The 23,852-nt window shown below is 39.9% G+C and overlaps 1 protein-coding gene across 5 annotated transcripts in view; it reads right to left on the reverse strand.

The window, feature by feature from the left end:
• WWP1 (WW domain containing E3 ubiquitin protein ligase 1) overlaps window positions 1-7,007 on the reverse strand; it is a 114,834-nt gene extending 107,827 nt beyond the window's left edge. For 3 of the 5 annotated variants that reach the window (XM_087420369.1, XM_087420367.1, XM_087420368.1), the window contains exon 1: window positions 6,885-7,007. The gene's annotated coding sequence lies outside the window, so the exon portion shown is untranslated. The remainder of the gene's footprint in view (window positions 1-6,884) is intronic. The other 2 variants (XM_087420365.1, XM_087420366.1) reach the window with 2 other exon arrangements.
• Window positions 7,008-23,852: the final 16,845 nt, after the last annotated feature.

Below are 23,852 nucleotides of genomic sequence, written 5' to 3' on the forward strand. Positions count from 1 at the left end.
CAGTTCTCAAACCGATGTGTATAAAATCATCTGAGATATTTGTTAAAAATGAAGATTCCTGAGCTCCACCATCAAGAACCACACCACAGATCTCGAAGCGTAGTGAAGAATCTACGTTTCACAGATATCCCAGACGACTGCGATGCGGGGACTGCACCTAGACAAACGCTGGTCTGCACCGTATTTCATGTCATGAAGGTGTTAACAACTTCTTGCTCTCAGACTGCACAGCCAAACCATCACCAGCTGATACACCGCCAGTGCTGAGTCAGTATCTTTCTCAGATTCATTCTTAACCTTCTGGCAACCTATTTTTTAAGTGAAGAGGTGAGATTCGATATGCAGCTCTGCACATGCCAAAACTAAGCTACAAACGTCTTTGAGAAATGAGTGGCTCACAGAAAACTAGACTACTTGTTTGAATTTTCAATTTATTAATAATAATGAATTAAGAGCAATAAAAATGATTTAAGGGCTGCTTATGTCCCAAGAACCACACTTGCTGCTTTACAAGCATTATTTTAATTAATCCTTACAAAAACCCAGTAAGGAAGATATTCTTTACATTTTACAGAAGAAACTGAGGCAACACTGCTATTAAGCAGCACTGACAGAAGTCAGCTCTGCCTGCCTTCAAGCTATGGCTCTTAACCCACACGCCAGGATGCCTTCAATTCTTACCCTTTAGGAGCAGAGTGATCTAGTTTATTTACTTCCAAGGTAGAGTACGTCCTAATTTATACAGAACAAGTTCATTTAACTAAGTCTCCTCCCCACACTAACTAAACACAAACAAGTTGGGGCTAACACATGAGCGGAGTAGCCTACTTCAAGTCAGGACTCAACAGTTTGCTTCCACCCACCCTATTTAATCGTAATTATGGGTGTACTAAACAGCTATCAAAAGAACTTGTTTTCCTTAGTTAAATAAAAAGCTATCACACCTACAATTCTGTCAATGCTAGTACATTTTTAAACTACCCATGTAATTTAGGGCAGGGAGGAGAGCCATAAAGAAACACCCTAAGGTAATTCTATCTGCCCGCTTCCTTGCGCCCTGGCCTTTCCTATTTATATAAACCACATTTCTCAGTATTCATCATCACCAAACTCCTCCCCTCAACAGCCAATGTACTAGATTCAGAAATTTACAGAGATTCGCACTAGGATGCAGGGGCCCACTTTTGAGTGTACATGAAACACTTCAAAAAAACGCTCCAAATCTACACCTAAATTCTTTAAATGGAATATACTCATTCATTATTCCACTCAGAAGCTATAATGTAATAACAATGAAACGCTCATTTTCTTCAATTCCACAGTTAGCCATAACATTACTTAGTAGATAACCTGAACTAAAACAAAAAGATACTACTGAGACTAAGATAAAGTGATAGTCAGATAAAGATAGTAAAGAAGATAAAATGAGAGAAACCCAGCTAGCAACCAATGAGGCTCTCTGCTCCCGGAAGGGATGAGCATCCCCTTCCTCCTCACACTTCCCTGAGGAGAGGAGACTTCCACTCCAGTCTCCCCAGGAAGGAGCCTTCTCTCCACTATCACGACTCCTCTCCGAGGAAGAGTGGTTTATCCCAACCAATTTCAAGACACTGCAAACAGAAAATACTACCTACAAGGCACCAGGCTGCTCAAGGCTAGTCAAGGCCAGAGTGACCAGCCAAGGAGCTCTGCGACCCTCAGTCTCATAGGGCTAGGGGACGGATCTCTGCCCATGGTGGCCCACCCTCTGCACCGGGTGCTGACGGAAGTCTGACGATCCAGGTTGTGAAACTGGGTAAATCTCTGCCTCAGAGCAGCCTGCACTCAGGTCCTACACTTCTTAGACTCCACAACCCTCAAAAGAGCAAGTCAGTCTGCCCCATTACAGCAGCATACTGGGTCAGACCCCAGAGGTCCAAAACATTCTCTTCTTCTCTACCCAGGGATAGTGCTGGCTGTTTCATCTCTCCAAGAAGCCAAATATGCTATCATTTGCACTTTCGACTCAGCTTTCCCTCTGACAGGCCCAGACTCCAAGTACTGACAGCACCAGGCAGCTTAAGTCCCAGCTTCCAGTTTTCCAGAAGCCCTGTATTAGTGTAATACAGCTCTTGGTGTAATCCCGGGATTCACATACTTGTCTAGTCCCTTTCCCTTAAATATGGGCTGGGCCTGTGACTTACTTTAACCAATCGAATGTGGCAGAAACGATGCTATGCTGGTTTCAAGCCTATGCTTCTGCACTCTTGTGAGCCCTAAGCCACCATGGAAGGCCAGCACCCCTGCTGGAAAGGCCACATTGAGAGGAAGGAGCCCTGAAATTACAAGACTATATGGAGAAAGAGAAAGAGAGCAAGAGACAGAGAGAAGACAGGCATCCAGCTGAACTGCCAGCTGAAAGCAGCTGTTAGAGTGACCAATGGCAAAACCAGCAGAGGACAGCCAAGCTGTGAGCAAATACAACGGCTGTTTAAAGCCACTCAGTTTTAGGGCTGTTATACAGCAATAAGTAACCAAAACAAGGCTCACCTGGTTCTTTGTGTTTTTGCATAATATGTTGAAAACCCAGAGAAAAGGAGAGGTGTAATTAATTATAATCCCAAATATTCACAAAATCTCAAAAGATAAAGTCTATGCCCTTCGTGACGTTAGTGACTCCACTAAATCCCAAGTTCCAAGAGGACAGGCTCCACGTTGTCACCCCAGCACTGTACCGGCACAGTGTGCAGCACGTAGGAGGAACATCAATATGTGAACAAACAATAGGTTGAAGGAATGTCAAGACAAACATTAACCTTCCTTAGAATTTAGGAATTATCTGATATATGGTTTTACATAATATACTCCACAAAAAGTTGTTTAAACATATGAATTTGAAGTGTATACTAAGAACTTTTTAATGATAAATCTTTTTTTTTAAATGATAAAGCTTTTTATGTAATGGTAAAATCATGAAATATCATGATATATATTTTGGAAATCAGATCCCGATTTACATGCTCCAAAAACACAAATTTTCATAAACTACACTTCTATAAAAGGAGAACAAACTTCATCTGTAAAAGCAGCTAAACTAAAATCAACAAATTTTCAAAAGGAAATTAATACCTACATTTCACCAATGTACTTTTTCAGACCAAAAAAAATCAACTTTTGCTTTTTCCTTGACAGGAAAATAACCATTTGTGATAAATACTTACAAATTTCAAAATTACCTACCAACAGCCACTGCAATGAGGTTACCATTTTAACACAAAGGAGTAAACAGACAAGTTCAGATCTACACAGTACAGAAGTTTAACACAGATTCCAAACAGGTAAACTCCATCTCCTCACAACAGCCTTCAGTTAAATTTCCATTGTAGATGAAGAGTCAGTGGGAAAAGAATACTGACCTAGGAACAAAAATATGGGTTTAGCTCTAGTTCTAGTTTTAGCCACTTACTAGCCATATACCCTGGAAATTTAACTTTTTATAACTTCTTTGAGCCTCAGTGTTTTCATCTAAAAAGCAATGATTATCTCCCGACACACTAGTGCTCAGCTGTCATGAGAATCAAATGATAAAGTCTATACAACCATTATGAAAAAATGTAAAATGCTATACTAATATATGATACTCTTCTTAATGCCAGGAGAGAATAAAAAAAATCGTCTATGTATGTGCTTTCAATAGACATTTTTCCTCCATTACGTATTAGTAACTAGGTCCTTCAACACCACTATAAAGGCCAATTTATTTGTTTTTCCACTGCTTGTTACAATTACATCATATTTTTATAGGGTAAAAAAGACCCCAGTCTTTCTAATCATTATGGAATCAGTTTCTAGAGCTATAAAAGATACCAAGTAATAACCTGTTCTGGTTCCCTACCAGGAAGATCATCTTATAGGTGCAGAAAGGTCAATTGTTTACTAATCATATTATGCTTTAACCATACTAGGGAGAGTCAGCTACTTAATCCAATGAAAAAATTCACTGATAGGACCCTGTACTTCATTTATTTTATAAAGTTTCAGTTTTTACTTGATACAGGCTTCCTGAATGAAGGACAGGGTATTCTTAAGTAAGGCATACCTGAACAGAAAAAAGTTCTTAAAGCTTCTTATTTCATTCACTTCACATCCCTCCTCCCCTGCCCCAACCCAAACTGAGATACAAAGAAAATAAGTAAGTAAATGACTGGTCTGATATTGCCATCTGCTCTCCATACACCCAATCCATCCCTCAGCCTCACCAGCAACCCTGCACGTGGAAAACAAGAAGGGTACAGATAGTTCAAGGAAAATCTAAGACCAAGAATAGCAAAATGTCAAAAACTGGAAGAAACCTCCCAGGATCATCTAGACCTTACTGATGAGGTCACTTAAAGGCAGTAACTATATCCAATCGATGGTAAATCAGCTGCATTTATCTTCCTACAAAGAAAACCATCATTGTCAATCAACTTTTGACTCCAATTCACCCACTTGCTAACTGAAATACTTCGGGCAAATTATTTAACCTCTTGGGCTAGTCTGTTCTGTAATATAACAGCAAATAATATAAGTTAGTCCACATCCTCTGTAAACTGTAAACCACAACACAAGTGTAAGGAGATACTGTCTCTAGGTGTATTTACAGTCTGTCTCTACAGTAGGGGTTCTTATCAACTAAGTGGAAGAATCTGAAGGCTCTACTGCCTTAAAAAGCCCCCAGTAATTCTGAGAGCAGCTCCCAGACTAATCCACTGGCCCATGGGTTACACGGATGAGCTTCAGGTGGTCCATGGACTCCCCTAAAATTATATCCACAAAGCACAGGTGCACATGGAAATTTCCCAGGCCAGCAGATTTTAGTTTCAAGGATTAGTAATCCCCAAAAGGCTGAGAACCACTGCTGTAAAGTAACACACATATGCCAAAGATAAAGCTTCCATGGATGTCGTTCAAAATGGTACCACTATTCTCCCAATCAACCTGGATGGGAATCTTAGCTATCTTTTACTTTCTTCATTTCCTCTCTCATCAAATTCTGTCTCTTCTACTTCCTTCCTCCTTCCCACTCCTATTATTAGTGCCGCAGTTCAGACCCTCACTACCTACAACCACAGCAATCAAGGCCTTCCTACCCCAGGGTCTCTCTACTTCAATTCACTCCACACGCTGGTGCCAGATTAATCCTCTGAAAGCTAGGCTCTAATCATTTCATTCCCAACTCAAAAATCATCTGTAAGACACCCCCCCCATCCAAGGTCATTAGCCAGGCATATACAACAATCATAAACCGGTCCAGATTTTTACTTCAAGCTTTACCCTTTCTACCAGCACACACACCTTGTGTCCCATCCAAACATAATGCCCTGCTCCTCCCCAAGTCTTTGACCTCGGTGCTCTCAGTCCCTTCTCTCTGCTTGGTTTACCTTTCCCAGCCTATCCCGAGTCAGTCATCCTTCAAAACAAAGATTTCAGAAGCCAGCTCTATGAACTAACCCCACCTTGCCAAATCAGATGTGGGCTCTACCCGCTCTGAATGTGAATTCTCTATGCAACTTAACTATATGTTAAAAGACAAACGAGGCCTTTGTGTACAGTCCTACGTGCCTACCTCGTCTGTGAAAGCAGAAACTGGTATCATCTTCATCTTTATATTCCCCCAAACACCTCACACAGTCATGCAGCAGAGGCTAAGAACTGTGCAAGGAGGCAAAAGAAATCCCAGCCTTCGCGGGGTAAACAGCAAAGACGACTATTTCCTTGAAGGCAAAGACCTTCTCAGCGACATTCTCTATCATGCGAGGCTTCCAAAAAACATAACCCTTAGTTACTGCTTTTCAAAGCCCTGGTGTGGTAGGTCTTAGAGACCTTTTTGCATTTTAAGGGAAGAACCATGTGAACATGTGAATAAGTTAGAGCCCGAAGAACTCTTCCCCACACTCGACACTTCTTGATTTGAGCAGCTCCCAACACTTGGCCGCTAAGTTTTCAACTGAAAGAATAGTAACTTCTTACGAAAAGTGACCATTTCCAGTCACAGATAACGTGCCACTTGATGGCTAACAGCAAGTCACATAAATAAAAGAACGCCTTTCTTTCTTAAAAGGTGCGTTCTGCTCGCCCCACACACGGCGATTGAGCGAGGCAGGTGAGGCCGATTTAAACATGTGCTCCTGTAGAAATCTGCAGACCACTGGCCACTAGGAATTTCGGGCAAGAACAGCACAGGGAGGGAAAGGAGAACTTCGGGTGTAATTCCTGCCCACTCCTATTACCAATGGCACTTGGAAGCAGACGCTCAAATCTTTCTCGCACGTTAGCCTACACAGAAAGATAAAAACTTATCAAACAGAGCAAGAAAGCGACATCGAGGCCCTGGAAAACATCTCACCCAGGAGGAGTCCAAACGTCAAGGTAACAGACACCCCCCTCCCCGGCACGGAAGGGGTCGCAGCATCACGGGGGCCCACGGAGCCCACCCGAACCACGGTGGGGAGAGAGCCCGCGCCCAGGCTGCTCGTGCGCAGGCTGCAGCGGCAGCGGGCACAGCGCAGGACGAGAATTTCAAAAACAGAGATGAAACGAGAAGGTGCAAGTCACCGGCGAGCTGAGGACTAGTCAAAACTGCAAGGTCACCGCACCTCCCAGGTCACCGGCGGGGGGGGGCGGGGGCCGGGGGCCGGAGCGCACCGCGCGGGAAGCCCGTCCGACGGAGCCGTGCGGGGGGCCCCGCCGGCGTCGGAGCGGAGCCGCGGGCGGAGGGCCGGGCGACTCCCGGCACGCCCCTCGCCGGCCAGCGCTGGGGCCCGGCCCCGCGCGCCCGCTCTCCCGGCGCCGCAGGGCGGCCCGCGCCCCCGAGGGTCCCGCCCCGCCTCAGCCGCCTCAGCCGCCCGCCGCGGCGTCCTCACCGGCGCGACGCCGTCGGCCGGCGGCCCTCCTCCGGCGGCGGCGCCTCAGCCCTCCGCGCCCACGGGCGCCATCTCGCAGCAGCGCGGCCCCGGCCGCCAGGCCGCCTCCGCCGCTCGGAGCCCGCACGCCGCGCGCCGCCGCCGCCCGCGTCGACCCCACAGCCCCGCGGGAGCGCGCCGACGCCCGCCCCGCCCCGCGCGCGGCGCCGCGGCCGCCCAAGCCTCCCGCTCCGGACCGGAATCCGGCTTCCCGCGAGCATGCGCAGTGAGGCGGCGCGACGACGCGTCTGGGAAACTCCGCTCCTCCGGGTCTTCGGAGCGGCCGAGGGGCCAGCCAATGGGAGAGGGGGGCGGGGCCTGAGCCTGGAAGGGGCGGGGCCGCGGCCCAGACTGGGAGGAGTCTTCCCCGAGCGGGAGGCGGCGGCGGGGCAGGCTGCTGCAGACCTGAGTCTCCGGTTCGAGGCCGGACCTGTGCGTGACCTCAGGTGAGGTCGTGGGGCGCTGGCGTTCAGTTCTTGAACGCTTTACAGCAAAAGGAGGCTGTTAGTATAGCCCCCTTGACCTAACCGAGTGTTTGGCTTAGAACCCATTGGGAGAGGAAATAATAGCGTTTAGGGATGGTCATAAGCAGAGTTCCAGTCCATTTTTATTGGTACTCAAAACGTTCACTCCTCCCGCCCCCATGAGTACAGTGATAAAACTAATACTGAGCAGGTGCCCGTGTCAGGGCGATTAATCCGTACAGCAGTCCCATATGGAAGGGTCTATTCTCCCCATTTATACAAACCAATCAACTAGTTTAGAGAAGGGCTGTTGGTTCTGTGTGTGGCTTTTAGAAGAAAGGCCACCCTGCAAGTAGAAGTCACTGGTGACCGCATTGCTCACCAGATGACCTGTGCTTCTACTTCAGAGAGAGAATGAAGACCATCAAGCAGGGATTTCTGCAATTTTTGCCCAACTCTCTCACCCAAACCCCACAAATTACCTACATCCACACGCAAGCCTACTAGTTGTGCTCTGTCTCAGAGGCTGAGTGTCCCTGCTCCTCTCCAAGCAAACCTCTCCCTCCTGGGACCCTCTCCTTGACGTATCTCTAACCTCATCCTTTCTGTTGGGTACAACTCCTCAGTATAATCACATTTTAAGACTTTTCTGTCTTAAATTTTCCCTTGACTTTACAACCTCCTTCTAGTTCTCTGTCTTCTTCCATCATAACCAAGCTTTTGAAAGAATTGTGTACCACGGACAGCATTGACACTCCATGAATATTTGTAGGGTTCAATAAATACCTTTGGACTGAATGAATGCACATTCTCTTTCTCTCCATTGCATCAGGTCCTACCCTCTGACTTGATACCTGGATTTGATGCACACTATATCCACAATGATTATTCCAAAACATACATCTGAGCACGACACTCCACTGCTTAAAATCTTTCATTGGCTTATCAGAGCTTTTAAGACAAAAATAAACATGATCCTCAAGGCTTCTTTCATGCTTGCATGCTCTGTCTCTCCTGTTACGACAAACTCTTCCGAGTCCCCTGATTGTGCTCACTGGTTTCTGCTTTAATGAGTACTGTTTCCTCTAACCTTTTCCTCACCTTTTTGTTGGTCCAGTTCCTTTAAAAATAAATTCAAGAACAGACTTACAAGTGCACTCTCAGACATTGCGTACAAACACCCAGCAGAGGTCTGCATTCCCTCTGCAGAGTGCACACAGGCCCCCTTCCACTTCCTGCTCTACTGTGTCTCACTTGGAGCTCTCCTGAGTCCTTAGCTTCCTCCCTCAGTTCTCCTCCATGCAGAAGCTCCTAGTGCTCACCTAGGCCCCAAAGTTGACAGCCAATATTGAACCAGCCTTTTATTATTAAGTATTTCTTTGGTTTCAGATGAACACTATTATGAATAAATATCTTTTCACAAATCATTTTCTGTGTCCTTACTTACTGCCTTAATTTAAATCCTTAAAAATAATCAAAGGCATGAACAATTTTGGCCCTCTAGAAACATGTTGGCAAGCTGCCTCCCAGGAAGAACATAGGCTTAGATATCATATCACCTGGGATTAAACCACAGCTCTGCCACCCAGGGCCACGTTCAGATTTTCATGGACCCTAGATGCTTTTACCTTTGTGGCCTCTTCCACCATAAAATAATATTAAAAATTATATTTATAACTGCATTGATATAAGGACAATATATTGATACTATACATTAAAACATTTTCTTCAGGGCCGGCCCGATGGCGTAGTGGTTAAGTTCACGCATTCTCCTTCCGCGGCCCGGGGTTCGCTGGTTCAGATCCTGGGTGCGGACCTACTCACTGCTCATCAAGCCATGCTGAGGTGGCGTCCCTCATAGAAGAGCTGCAACTGTACAACTATGCTACACAACTATGTACTGGGGCTTTGGGGAGAAAAAAGAAAAAAAAAAAAGGGAAGATTGGCAATAGATGTTAGCACAGGGCCAATCTTCCTAAAAAAAAAGTTTTCTTCTACCTGAACATCCATTTTTTTCCATCTGATTTTAAAAGAAATTAAAACATTTATGGGCCTCTAAAATTATGGTGAGCCTGAGGCACTGTGCCTATCATGACAATTGGCTAAGGCAACCCTGCTGCCACCTACAAGCTATGAGATTTGGCCAAATTCCTTAACCTGACTGTGCCTCAACCAGGAAATTGGTATAATGCTACCATATAATGTTGTAGTTAAAATTAAATGAGTTGCTACAAATAAAATACTTAGAACTACATGGCACATAATCAATAAATTACTGTTGTTACAATTTTTGTTCTCAATTTTCCCATAACACTATACGAGAGTATATGATTGTCCTTCTTCACTGTGCCAAAATCATCATGGTGTATTTTTATATGGGCAAATATGATATCTTATTGTTGGTTCATTGTCCATTTTCTTGCTGAGAGAGTCACAAAAAGGCACTTTATATAATGTAGATATTGATTCTAGATAAAACTATTGGTCTTTTCCATTTTTATTTTCTTCTATTATTTTTTGCTTCACAAGTCCTTTTCCATCCTGAGATCATATCATTTATCTGCCTTTATTTTTTTCTACGTATTTGACAATTTCACTTTTTCCATAAAATAATTTAATCCTTTTGGATTTATTTTGGCGTGATGATCTACCTTTTTTCTCTAAATAGCTCACAGTCTTCCCCAGTTCATTTGCTAAAGAATCCTTCTCCAACTCTTATGGTTTTAAAATATGTATGCCCACAAATTCATCTATACTCCTCCCTCCAAAAAGTGGAGCCTAATTCCCTTCCAAATGAATGTGGGTTATTCTTAGTGACTTCCTTCTAATGGACACAATATAGCAGACGTGACAGTGTCTCACGTCCAAGAGTAGATCTTAGAAAGGTATTGTGACTCCTCCCTACTCTCTTGTAGATCACTTGCTCTGTGGAATGCAGTTACCATGTCATGAAGACATATCAAGTAGCCTTTTCAGAGGCCCACATGGCAGGGAACTGAATATCCTGCCAACAACCAGCAAGGATCTGAGGCCTCCTGTCAATCTCCATGTGATGGAGCCATCTAGGAAGCAGATCCCCCATCCTCCAGCCCCACTCCTGCCTTTGGATGTTGTAGACGTCTTGACTGCAACACCGTCAGAGACCTTGAACAAGAACCCCGGCTAGTCACTCCCAAATACTTGACCCACAGTAACTGTGAGGTGATAAGTGTTCATTGTTTTAAGCTACTAAATTTTGGGGATAATTTGTTATGTGGCACTCGATACCAAATGTACTAACCCAGTGGTTCTCAAATGGGGATGATTTTGTATCCCAAGGGACATTTGGCAATGTTGTGAAACATTTTTGATTGTCACAACTGGCAGGGACGAGTGGGGAGAGGCCAGAGAGTGCTAACCATCCTTTGGTGCACGGGACAGCACACACACACACACACACACACACACACACACACACACATACCTGCAGCAACGAAGAATTATCAGATCCAAAATGACAATAGTGCTGCAGGTGAGAAACCTTCCACTAACCTGTTTTCCCTGCACCTTAGAATTTCCCTCTTGCACATGTAAGTGTGAAAAAGCTGGGTTTGCTTCACATGCTTTGCTCATCTGGGTGCTGCTTTACCTTGTTTTACCCCAGTCCTAGGCAACCACCAATCTGCCTTCTGTCAGTAGAGAACAGTTTTACTTTTTCAAGGATTTGGTATAAATGGAATCATCCAGTAAGTACTTTTTTGTGTCTGGCTTCTTTAGCTCAGCATATTTCAGAGATTCATTCATATTGTTGTATGAAGCAGTAGTTCCTTCTTTTTTATTGTAGAGTACTATACTATTGTATGGATTTGCCAAAATTTTTTAATTTTTGTCTTAGATGCATATTTGGTTTGTTTTCAGTTTTTGGCTATTATGACGCAATATTTTATGAACGTGTGGTGAAAAGTCTTTGTGTTGACATATATTTTCATTTTTATTGGGTAAGTAATGCCTAGAAGTGGAATTGCTGGGTCACATGGTAAGGATATATTTAACTTTATGAGAAATTCCCAAACCGCTTTCCAAAGTGGCTGTACCATTTACATTTCCACCAACAGTATATGGGAGTTCCAGTTATTCTATTTTCTCTCCAACACTTGGTAATGCCAGTCCTTTCTGATTTTAGCCGTTCTAGTGGGTGTGTAGTGGTAAGTCAGTGTGTTTCAATTTGTATTTCCCTGATAGCTAATGATGTTGAGCATCTTTTCATGTGCTTATGAACCATTTGTATATTTTCTTTTGTGAAGTGTCTGTTCAAATCTTTTGTCCATTTCAAATTGTTTTTGTCTATTCTGTATATATTCTATACACCAATCCTTTGTCAGATACATGTGTTGTGACTATTTTCCTAGATTGTGGCTTGCTGGGGTGGTCAACCTCCAAGATGGACTGCATTGATCCTGGCTTCTTGGTGTCTGTACTCTTGTACAGTCTCCTCCCCTATAGAGCTGACCTGTGTCAGATTTTCCAGGAGGAAATTGTGGAGGTGATGATATGCGACTTCTGAGGCTGGGTCATAGAAGACATTGCAGCTTCCATCTTGCCCTTTGGGTTGCCTGCTCTAGAGAAAGTCTGTCCTTGGCAGACCCATGCAAAGAGAAACTAAGGCCTGTTGATAAACAGCCAGCAGCAACTTGCCGGTGTAGGGGAGGAAGACATATCCTCTGCCCACTCTGGGTCCTTCTGGCTGGGCTATGAATTAAAATGACATGAGACAGAATAACAGGAGAAAATCAAACAAAGCTTTATAACATGTATACATGGGAGAGACCCAGGAAAAACTGGGTAACTCACCAAAATGGTGGAGGCTATCATCTTAAATAGCATCTTCAGTCAAAGACAAAGGAGGGTGTTGGGGGTAGTGGTTTGGGACTTCTAAGGGGAGGAAAGAAATTCACATGGAAATGGAAAAGCAAATGTTCGGTGAACAGAATTTTGATAAGAACGGGCTTGGCAAGGACCCTCCCAGTCTATTGATACCCACAGTTATCTATGGTGATGGCCTGTCCTGGGGACAGGGCTTCTATCTTGAATTTCTTTTGGGCAGTTAGTGAGGGGGTGGTCAAAGTTTCTTTTGGACTCTTTTGTTCTTGAAAATAATCAAGGTGAAGAGATATATTTTGAAGTGGCCAATTCTGATCCCCCACAGCGGCCATAGGTGGTACTTTGTAAGTGGATCCTCTAGCCTCTGTCAAGCCTTTGGATGACTGCATTCTCATGTGACACTCCCAGCCGGAACTGGCCAGCCAAGCATTTCACATATTCCTGATCCACAAAAATTGTGAAAGATAATGAGTGTTTATTTTTATTTTCTACTATTTTTATTCTCCACTAAGTTTTGGAGAAATTTTTTACATGGGAACAGATAAACTTGTGTTGCATTTTCTGAATAATGTCTTTTGAAGGACAGAGTTTTTATTTTAATAAAGTTCAATTTATCAGTTGTTTGTTTTGTGACTCATGCTTTTTATGACTCATCCTTTTTATATTTAAGAAAGTTAACCTACTCCAAGAGAGTGAAGATTTTTTATGTTTTCTTCTTGAAATTTATAGTTTTAGGTTTTACATTTGAGTCTATAATACATTTCAAATTAATTTTTGTGTAAGGTATGAGGAGAGTCAATGTTAATTTTTTTTCTAAATGGATATACAGTTGTTTCAACACCATTTGTTGAAAACAATCCTTTCCCCACTGAACTACTTTGGCAAGTTTGGTATAAATTGAATGTCTAATTTTGAACTCTCTAGTCCATTCTATTTCCCTATACACCTATCCTTACACAAATATCACACTGTATTTATTACTATAAACTTCAGCAAGTGATGAAATCAGGAAGTATAAATCTTCCAAATTTATTCTTCTTTTTCAAAATGATTTTGACTCTCTAGATTCTTTGCATTTCCATAAGAATTTTAGAATTAATTAGTTTTAATTTTTTAAAAAACACCTCTAGGAGTGTGGGATTGTGAATATGTAGACCAATTTAGGAAGAACCGACATGTTAACAATATTTAGTCTTCCAATCCATAAATACGGTATAGGTCTCAGTTTATTTAGGTCTCCTCTAATTTCTCTTAGCAATGTTTTGTATTTTTTATACTGTTTGTATTGCATATACTTATCCTTAAGTATTTCATGCTTTAAATGGTATTCTTAATTTCATTTTCTAATGGTTCATTGATAGTATATTTAAATACAAGTGTTCTTTTAATATTGGCCTAGGGTGCTGAGACTTTGCTAATGAATTTATTAGTTCTAGTCGTGTTTTGTAGATTTCTTGGGAGTTTCGACGTACACAATCATGTCTCTGCAAGTAGAGAGAGTTTTATTTTTTCCTTTCCATTCTGTATGCTTTTATTTCTTTTTCTTGCTTTATTGCACTCACTAAAACATACAGTACAATGATGAACAGAAGTGGTAAGAAAGGACAGCCTTGCCTTCTTCCTGATTTTAAGGGAAATCATTCAATGTTTTACCATTAAGTATGATGTTATCTCTAGATTTTTTGTATATGCCCTTTACCAAGTTGAGGAAGTTCCTTTCTCTTCCTAATTTGCTGAGAGTTTTTATCACAAATGAGGGTTAGATTTTATCAAATACTTTCAAGGGGCATCTATTGAGATGATCTTCTGGTTTTTTTTTTTTTTTCTTTTTATATTGTTGATATGATGGATTAAATTAATTTGATTTTCAAGTGTTAAAGCTACCTTGCATTGCTGAGATAAACCATACTTGATCTTGGCGTATTATACTTTTTATATACTGCAGGATATTGCTAAATTTTAAATATTTTAAGGAATCCATGTTTATTAGGGGTGTTGGTCTGTAGTTTTCTTGTTATGTCTTTGTTTAGGTTTGTTATCAGGGTAAGGCTAGCCCAATAAAATGAGCTTGGAAGTATATCCTCCTTATCTATTTTCTGAAAAAAGTTGTGTATAATTTTTTTTATTTATGTCGTAATGTTTGAAAGATTTCACCAGTGAAGCTATCTAGGCCAGGAGTTTTCTTCTGGAGAAAATTTAAATTATGAATTTAATTTCATTTGTAGGTAAAAGGAAATTTAATTTTTCTATTTCTTCTTGTGCCAGTTTTGGAAATTTGTGTCTTTTGAGATATTTTTCCGTTTCATTTCAGTTGTTAGATTTATTGGCCTAAAGTTATTTATAATATTCCCTTATTAGTCTTTAATATTTGTTGGACTGCAGTGATTTCCCATCATTTATTTCTAATATTAGTATTTTATGTCTTCTTTCTTTTTTACTTGATCAGTTTATTTAAAGGTATTTCAGTTTGATTGGTCTCTTCGAAGAAGCAGCTTTGGTTTAATTACTTTTATTGTGTGTTCATCTTCTGTTTCAGCTTCATCTCTATTATTGGCACATTTCTACTTATTTGGGGTTTATTTGCTCTTGTTTTTCTAGCTCCCTAAGGTAAGAGCTTACCTTATGCACTGGGGACCTTATTTCTTCTCTAATATAAGCATTTAGAGCATAAATTTCCTTCTGAGCACTGCTTTAGCTGTGTCCCCAAAATTTTGATGTATTTTATTTTCATTTAGTTCTAAATATTTTCTGATATTCCTTGTGATTTCTTCTTTGACCCATGAGCTATCAGGAAACATGTTGTGTAATTTCCAAATATTTGGGAATTTCCCATATATCTTTTTGTTGTGGTTTTCTAATTTAATCTCGCTATTGTCAGAGAACATACTTTATTATTTCTATCCTTTTAACTCTTTTTTTTTTTTTGTGAGGAAGATCGGCCCTAATCTAACATCTGCCGATCCTCCTCTTTTTGCTGAGGAAGATTGGCCCTGGGCTAACATCCATGCCCATCTTCCTCCATTTTATATGGGACGCCACCACAGCATGACCTGACAAATGGTGCGTTGGTGCACTCCCGGGATCCGAACTGGCGAACCCCAGGCTGCCGCAGCGGGGCGCACACACTTAACCGCTTGCACCACCGGGCTGGCCCTAGAACATTAATTAAATTTTTTAAAATTTTTATTTATTTATTTATTTTTGTGAGGAAGATCAGCCCTGAGGTAACATCCATGCCAATCCTCCTCTTTTTGCTGAGGAAAACTGGCCCTGGGCTAACATCAGTGCCCATCTTCCTCTACTTTTTTATATGGGACACTGCCACAGCATGGCCTGACAAGCGGTGCGTCTGTGCGAGGCTGGGATCCGAACCCGGGCTGCCCAGCAGCGGAGCACGAGCACTTAACGCTACGCCACAGGGCCAGCCCCTATTTCTATCCTTTTAAATTGTTGATACTTGTCTTGTCCTCTGGCATTCTTGGTGACTTTTTCATTTGCACATGAATAGTGTGTATTCTTTTGTTGTTGGAGAGAGTGAAGATTGTTCTACAAATGGCTATTAGGTCAAGTTGGATTATAGTATTGTTCAAGCCTTCTATAGCTTTACTGAATTTTGTCTACTTGTTCTATCAATTTCTGAGAGGAATATTGAAATCTCTAGCTATAGTTGTAGATGCACCTTTTTATCCTTTCAATTCTGTCAGCCGTTGGTTCACGTATTTTGTAGGTCTATTATTAGGTGTGCACACATTAGGATTGTTATGTATTCTTTATCATTATAAAATTTCCCTCTTAATATCTGTTAGGGTTACTTGTTCTGAATTCTACTTTTCCTGATATTAATATATCCACTCCAGCCTGCATATGATTGGTATTTGTGTGGTATCTTTTTTCATCTTTTACCTTTAATATCTCAATGTCTTTTTATTTAGTTTTTTTTGCAGACAACATTAGTTGAGGCTTGATTTTTTATCCAGTCTGGACAATCTCTGCCTTTTAGTTGGAGGGTTTAGACCATTTAAATTTAATGTGATTATTGGTATGATTCGGTTTACAGTTACCTTTTAAAATTTCTTTTCTATCTGTACCATCTCTTTTTGTTTATTTTTCTCTTTTCCTGCCTTACTTTGGATTAGATGAGTATTTTTTAATGTTCCATTTTATCTCCACTATTGACTTATTATCTATAGCTCTTAGTTTTTTTGTGTTTGTCTTAGGGTTTATAGTATGCATCTCTAATTTACACAATCTAGCTCTGAATAATTTTATGTCACTTCATGTTTAATGTAAGAACCTTATGACGGTATACTTCCATTTCTCTCTTCCTTTTCTTAGTGCTATTGTTGTCATAATTTTAATTTCTGAGTGTATTATAACCTCTATAATACATTATTAGCATTTTTGCTTTAAAGAATCAATCATGTTTTTAAAAATTGAAAAATGAAAAAAAGTTTCATATTTATTCACATATATACCATTTCCAGTGATATTTATTTCTTTGTGTGCATCTGGATTACAGATTGATTTCAATTTTCTTTAGCCTGAAGGCCATCCTTTAATATTTCTCATAGTAAAGTTCTACTGGCAACAATTATCTCAGATTTCATTTGACCAAAAAAATTTTGTTTCACTTTCATTTTTTAAGGAAGTTTTTGCTGGATAAAGAATTCTAGTTTGATTGCTTTTTTTCTTTAGTTTTTAAAAGATGTCATGCCTTGTCCTCTGGCTTCAATAGTTTCTCATGAAAAGTCTGAAGAAATTTTAAATTTTTGTTCCTCTGTAGAATGCCCCTTTTTGTTGCTATTGTTTTTTTTTAATATTTTTTAATCAACAGTTTTGAGCAATTTGATTATTATATATCTTTATGTGATTTGCTGTGTATTTAACCTACATCAGATTTGTCGAACTTCTTAGATTTGTGGCTTTATATGTTTCATTGTATCTAGAAAAGTCTTGGCTGTTATTTCTTCAAATACTTTTTTCCTGCCTCTGCTTACTCTGTCCTCCTTCTCTGACTTCAATTACATATATTGTAATTAAATATATGTAACATATTTTAAACAATTACTTTTTAATTTTTTTCCCATACTTCACTGAGGCTATGTCTTTGTTATTGTTGATATTTTAATTTGTTTGTTTTTAGAGTTTTTTTTTCCTGTCTACACTTCAGTTTGGATGGTTTCTATTGCTGTCTTGAATTTCACTGATCTTTTCTTTTGTGGTGTCTAATCTACTGTTAAGACCATCTAATAAATTTCCTCTTTCAGATATTGTATTTTTCAACCCTAGAAAGTACATTTGGTATTTTTTTTAATTAAAGAAATGCATTTTTATTGTGAAAATTTTATGAAGTGCAGAATACTAAACGTTTATAACAAACACTTATTGAATGCTAACACAATGTGGCAGGAACTGTGCTAAGCACACTGCATGCATTATCTACTTTAACCTCTTAAAAGCCCTGTGAGGTAAACATTCTTAAGTTCCCCATTTTGAGGTGAGGAAACTGAAACTCAAAGTGACTTACTCAAGATCATGCAGCTAAATAAGTGTTAGAGCTGGGATTTGAGGTGCATTCTCTTTGAAGTTTGTGTCAGTTTTTAACTTTTCTAACTTATAAAAATATTTTTCTAGCTTTATTGAGGTATAATTGACAGGTGAAAATTGTATATATTTACAGTGTACAACATGATTTAAAAAAATTATTTTATTGAGGTCATATTGGCTTATAGCATTGTGTAAATTTCAGGTGTACATTATTATATTTCAGTTTCTGTATAGACTGCGTCGTGTTCACCACCAAGAGTCTAGTTTTTATCTGTCATCTTACACATGTGCCCCTTAATCCTTTTCACCCTCCCCCCACCCTCTTCACCTCTGGTAACCACTAATCTGTTCTCCTTATCTATGTGTTTGTTTATCTTCCACATATGAGTAAAATCATATGGTATTTGTCTTTCTCTGTCTGACTTATTTCCCTTAGCAGAAAACCCTCAAGGTCCATCCATGCTGTTGCAAATGGCACAATTTTGTCTTTTTTTATGGCTGAGTCGTATTCCATTGTATATATATACCACATCTTCTTTCTCTATTCATTCATTGGTGGGCACTTGGGTTGCTTCCACATCTTGGCTATTGTGAATAATGCTATGATGAACATAGGGATGCATAAATCTCTTGGAATTGTTGATTTCATGTTCTTTGGATAAATACCCAGTAGTGGGATAGCGGGATCATATGGTATTTCTATTTTTAATTTTTTGAGAAATCACCATACTGTTTTCCATAGTGGATGCACCAGTTTGCATTCCCACCAGCAGTGTATGAGGGTTTCCTTTTCTCCACATCCTCTCCAACACTTGTTATTTCTTGTCTTGTTAATTATAGCCATTCTGACGGGTGTGAGGTGATATCTCATTGTGGTTTTGATTTGCATTTCCCTAACAATTAGTGATGTTGAACATTTTTTCATGTGCCTTTTGTCCATCTGTATATCTTGTTTGGAAAAATGTCTGTTTATATCCTCTGCCCATTTTTTTATTGGGTTCTTCATTTTTTTGTTGTTGAGTTGTATGAGTTCTATACATATTTTGGAAATTAACTTCTTGTCAGATATATGATTTGCAAATATTTTCTCCAAGTTGATGGGTTGTCTTTTCATTTTGTTTATGGTTTCCTTTGTTGTGCAGAAGCTTTTTAGTCTGATGTAGTCCCATTTGTTTATTTTTTCTTTTGTTTTCCTTGCCTGAGGAGACATGGTATTTGGAAAGATACTGCTAAGATTGATGTCAAAGAAAGTACTGCCTATATTTTATTCTAGGAGTTTTATGGGTTTCAGGTCTTACATTCAAGTCTTTAATATATTTTGAATTAATTTTTGTGTATGGTGTAATATAATGGTGTAGTTTCATTCTTTTGCATGTAGCTGTCCAGTTTTCCCAAAACCATTTGTTGAAGAGACTTTCTTTTCTCCACTGTATGTTCTTGGTTCCTTTGTCAAAGATTAGCTGTCCATAGATGTGTGGGTTTATTTCTGGGCTTTCAATTCTGTTCCATTGATCCATGTGCCAGTACCATGCTATTTTGATTACTATAGCTCTGTTGTATATTTTGAATTCAGGGAGTGTGATACCTCCAACTTTATTCTTTTTTCTCAGGATTGTTTTGGCTATTCAGAGTCTTTTGTTGTTCCATATAAATTTTAGGATTCTTTGTTCTATGTCTGTAAGGAATGTCATTGGGATTCTGAGTGGGATTGCATTAAATCTGTAGATTGCCTTAGGTAATATGGACATTTTAACTGTGTTTATTCTTCCAATCCATGAGCATAGAATATCTTTCCATTTCTTTATGTCTTCTTTGATTTCTTTCAATAACGTTTTATACATTTGGTATTTTTAAAAACGTCTTTCTGTAGGCTGGCCCCATGGCGCCTAGGTTCGCAGGTTTGGATCCTGGGCATGGACCTACGCCACTCAGCAACCATGCTGTGTTTGCAACCCACATATAAAGTGGAGGAGGGTTGGCACAGATGTTAGCTCAGTGCTAATCTTCCTCAGAGAAAAAAAACTTTCCTTCCTCATTATATTCACATTTTTCTTTAAATACTGAACATCTTTATGATAGCTCTTTTATCATTCTTGGCTGCTAATTCCATCATTTATATCATTTCCCAGTTTGTTTCAATTGACAGATTATTCTTCTGGTATGAGAAATATGTTCATGCTTCTCTGTAGGTCTAGTAATTTTTTATTGCATGTTGGACATTGTAAGTATGAGCTTGCTGAATGCTAGGTTTTGTTTCTTTTTTTTTAAGAATGCTAAACTTTGAAACTTTGTTCTATTAGCTAAGTTATTCAATAATCAGCTAGATTCTTTTGAGTCTTGTTTTTAAGCCTTTTTTCATGGGCTGATTTAGAGTAGACTGTACTGGGGGTATTAAATAAGGCTCCTAGAATCTGTCTGACCAGAACTCAAACATCTCCAAGCTCTTGTGAGCTTTCCGTGTCATTTACTCTATGGCTCCCTGGTCCATTTTCTGTCTAGCCTTGAAGAGTTTCACGCTATGCATGTCTCACTCAGTATTCAACAGTAGTCTCAAGGGAACCCCTGTGCAGCATTCCAGATCTCTTTCTTCATGTTGCTTTCTCCTCTCCAGTTCTCTGCTCCCCAAAATCTGTGATCTTCACAAACTATATTTTCTGTCTTTTCAACTCAGGGGGTGAATTTCACCTTAATATTCATTCAGTCTCCCCCTACTACCACTCCTGCAACAGTAGAATTCCCAAGCATGAGATATTCAGTATAGAATAATGTTCTAGGGCCCCAGAAGTTCTGTCCATGTTAGTTTTTGGTCCTCCAAGTCCAACAGATTTATTTTTGAAGTGGGGGTGAGCCTGGTACTCAAAGCTCCTCTGCCTACTATGGCCATGAAAACTCAAACACCTTCGCTTTTGGTGGCCATTTCACCAGTGTGATTTCCACACTCTTTAATCTTTTAATAATCCAGAGAGTGGATGTTAGATGTTAGTCTCACACAAACATACATTTCCCTGTATGCATGCATACACTTACAAACACACACACGCACACACGTCAAGGACAAAATTAATTATCAGAGGCTGTAAAAACATTAATGTAGTAATAATTTTTTGAGAAATTTTTATGAACCAGGAAGTATGACAAACCACTTTATTTGCTTTATCTAATTTTCCTCTATGAAGTATGAAGCTTAGAGAATTTGGGTAATAAAAAAATAAAGTTTTACCCCAAGACAGCCACGTCCATTCATTTTTGTGTTGTCTGTGGCTGCTTTTAAGCTACAATGTCACAGTTGAGTAGTTGCAACGTAGGCTATGATATACAAAACCTAAAATATTTATTATCTGGCCCTTTCTAGAATAAGTTTGCTGTCTCTTCCTCTAAAGCATGAATTAATTACTCCATAATTTTCAAGGCCATCTCCCTTGCTACTTGAGGTAGTTTTTCATGTCATTTTGCTGACCATATAAATTTTCTTCATTCATACTGCTTTCAAAGCATACTTTATAGCATGCCAAAAATAGCCCATCACTAAGACATATACCCCTCTCTTTAAAAATGTCTGTCTCCACCCTGTAGAATGGAAAGTTTTTGAGAGCAAGTGTTTTGTCTCCTGTGTTCACTCCTGTATCCCTAGTGCCTAAGACAGAGCCTGACATACAGTAGGTGCTAAGTTGAATATAATTCTTAATGGATGATCCCTTGACTGTACTCTTAGGTAAGACTCCATCCTTCCCTAGCTAAACCTATAAGGAAAGGCGATGTTTTTCTTTAATTTATGCTTCCTTTTCCCACTGACTTATAATGCCACTTTGTTTTTTTTTTAATCACAGTCTGAATTACTACATGTACTAGTTAACCCAGTTGTCAGCTGAGGTTAGCCCATCCTTTGATATTTGCCACTCTAGTACATTAATCAAACCCAGAGAGGGGATTGTGGGAACCTCTGATCTATAGCTGGTAGGTCAGAAGCACAGGTGACAACCTGGACTTGACAACTGGTGTCTGGGGGGATGGGAGTAACTCTTATAGGACTGAGCCCTTAACCTATGGGATCTGATGCTATCTCCAGGTAGATAGTGTCAGAGTTGAATTAAATTGTAGGGCACCCTGTCAGTGTCCACTGAGAATTGGAGAATTGCTTAGTGTTGAAAAAACCACACATTGGAATTGTATTAATAGGTTCCACACAGTGATTTATCCTTGCATTCCTGGATTAGTCTTTTCCCGTTTATAGTGGTTTTTTATATTACACTATTGAAAGTCTATTGAAAGCACTTGATAGTTAGGCTACCCCCTTCTGAGAGGACTCAGAGTGCTTGTAATACTTATACCTACAGTGGAGAAATTTTTTTTTGGCCCAATAACACTAAAACTTGACAATAGTTGAGCAGTGATGGGTCCTTGGCCCCAAGATGTTCATCTTAAAATTAGCCTGTAGCTTACAACATGGTCTGGAATATGGGCTTTGCCAACAGTCTCCCAGAAAATGACGGCACTGTCAGACACTCACAGAGAGATGCAGATAACAGAATGGAATGGAAACAAAGAGGCTTTACAGACAGAAGCAGTAATCAGAAGCCATGAGGTAAAAGTAAAAACAGCCAGATGGAAGTGGCAGTGAAATAGAAACAGTCATTGTAGAAGCAAAGATAAGTTTAGCCACAAATATGGAAGAGAAACTAGAGTAGAGAGCAACAGGCACTTGCTGCTGAAGGGTCATAGGATGAACAGGACTCGCAGCTGGATTACTATAGTTGCAGAGACACTGAGCACCTGTGCATCCTGATTGGCATTCCGGTTTCCCTGGACACCTGGCCACATGACTGTTGAAAGACTGTTTTTGCATACGTCCTTTTGTATCAACTGAAATTATCTACATATGGCTTTTTTGCTGCCTGAAAAGACCAAACTAATGCAATTATTTTTTTAAATATTGCTAGATTTAATTTTCCAGTGGGTTCTTTTTTTGCTATTCATTCAGAGAATTTGGTTATAGTTTTTCTTGTACGTGTAAGTGTGTATGTGTGCATGTGCATACTATCTTTGTAGGTTAAATTTTTTCTGTTACATCCTATTTACTTCTCTGGTGGGCCATTTATATTATCTGCCGTCTCAGTGATACTTTTCAAGGTTTGACAAAATTACTTGTGAAGGGGAGGAAGACTATCCTTTACCCACTCTGGGTCCTTTCTGACTGGGCTACAAATTAAATTGACGTGAGACCAGGAAAATAGCAGGAGAAAATCAAACAAAGCATTATAACATGTATACATGGGAGAGACTCAGGCAAAGCTAGGTAACTCAACAAATGGTGGAAGTTTTTACCTTAAATAGCATATTGAGGTAGACAAAGGCGGATGTTATGGCTGGGCATGTCATCTATGGGAGATTACCAGAAAAGCACAGTAAACAAGAGTATGCAGATTTAAGTCCTTGCCTTCTGCACTGATAAGAGTTTCTAGAGATAAGGTCATCCCCTCTTCTTCCTGATATAGAGAGGGAGATACCTTTACAAATGGCAATTTCCTTTATAAATGTAAATGTCTCTTACAAAGCATAACTTCTACTTTTACTTGAAATGGACTTAGCAAGGACCCTCCCAGTCTATCCATACCCAGAGTTAAATTTTTAGGCAGTTAGTGTGTGTTGGGGGGGGGGTGTCAAAGTTTTTTTCAGAAAACATAATCAAGGTAAAGAGACATATTTTGAGGTGGCCAATTCTGACCTCCCACACTTGCAATTTACAATTGCTATTATTGCATAACTTTCCTTTCCCCTTACGTTAGATGAGTGTATCTCAGATAGAAAATCTGTATTTTTTTTAAATCTATAGCTTTGTGAAACTGAGTGGCAAATTCCAAATAAAAATTCAAAACTTTTAAACACTGTAGTACATTTCTTAGTGAACTCTACTTTCTGAAGTATCCAGAATTCACTATATGACAATGTTACGCAATTTCTCTTGAACAGGTTTGTCTTTAAAGTTTAGTATCATGGTGGGTTCAGGAGGCCAGGTGTCCACAGATTAGTTGCATTAATGACCCCACTTAACAGCCTCCGT

Source organism: Ceratotherium simum, chromosome 31 (assembly GCF_057802395.1).
Source record: "Ceratotherium simum simum isolate JZ-2026a chromosome 31, ASM5780239v1, whole genome shotgun sequence".
In the NCBI taxonomy this organism is placed as follows: Eukaryota; Metazoa; Chordata; class Mammalia; order Perissodactyla; family Rhinocerotidae; genus Ceratotherium; species Ceratotherium simum.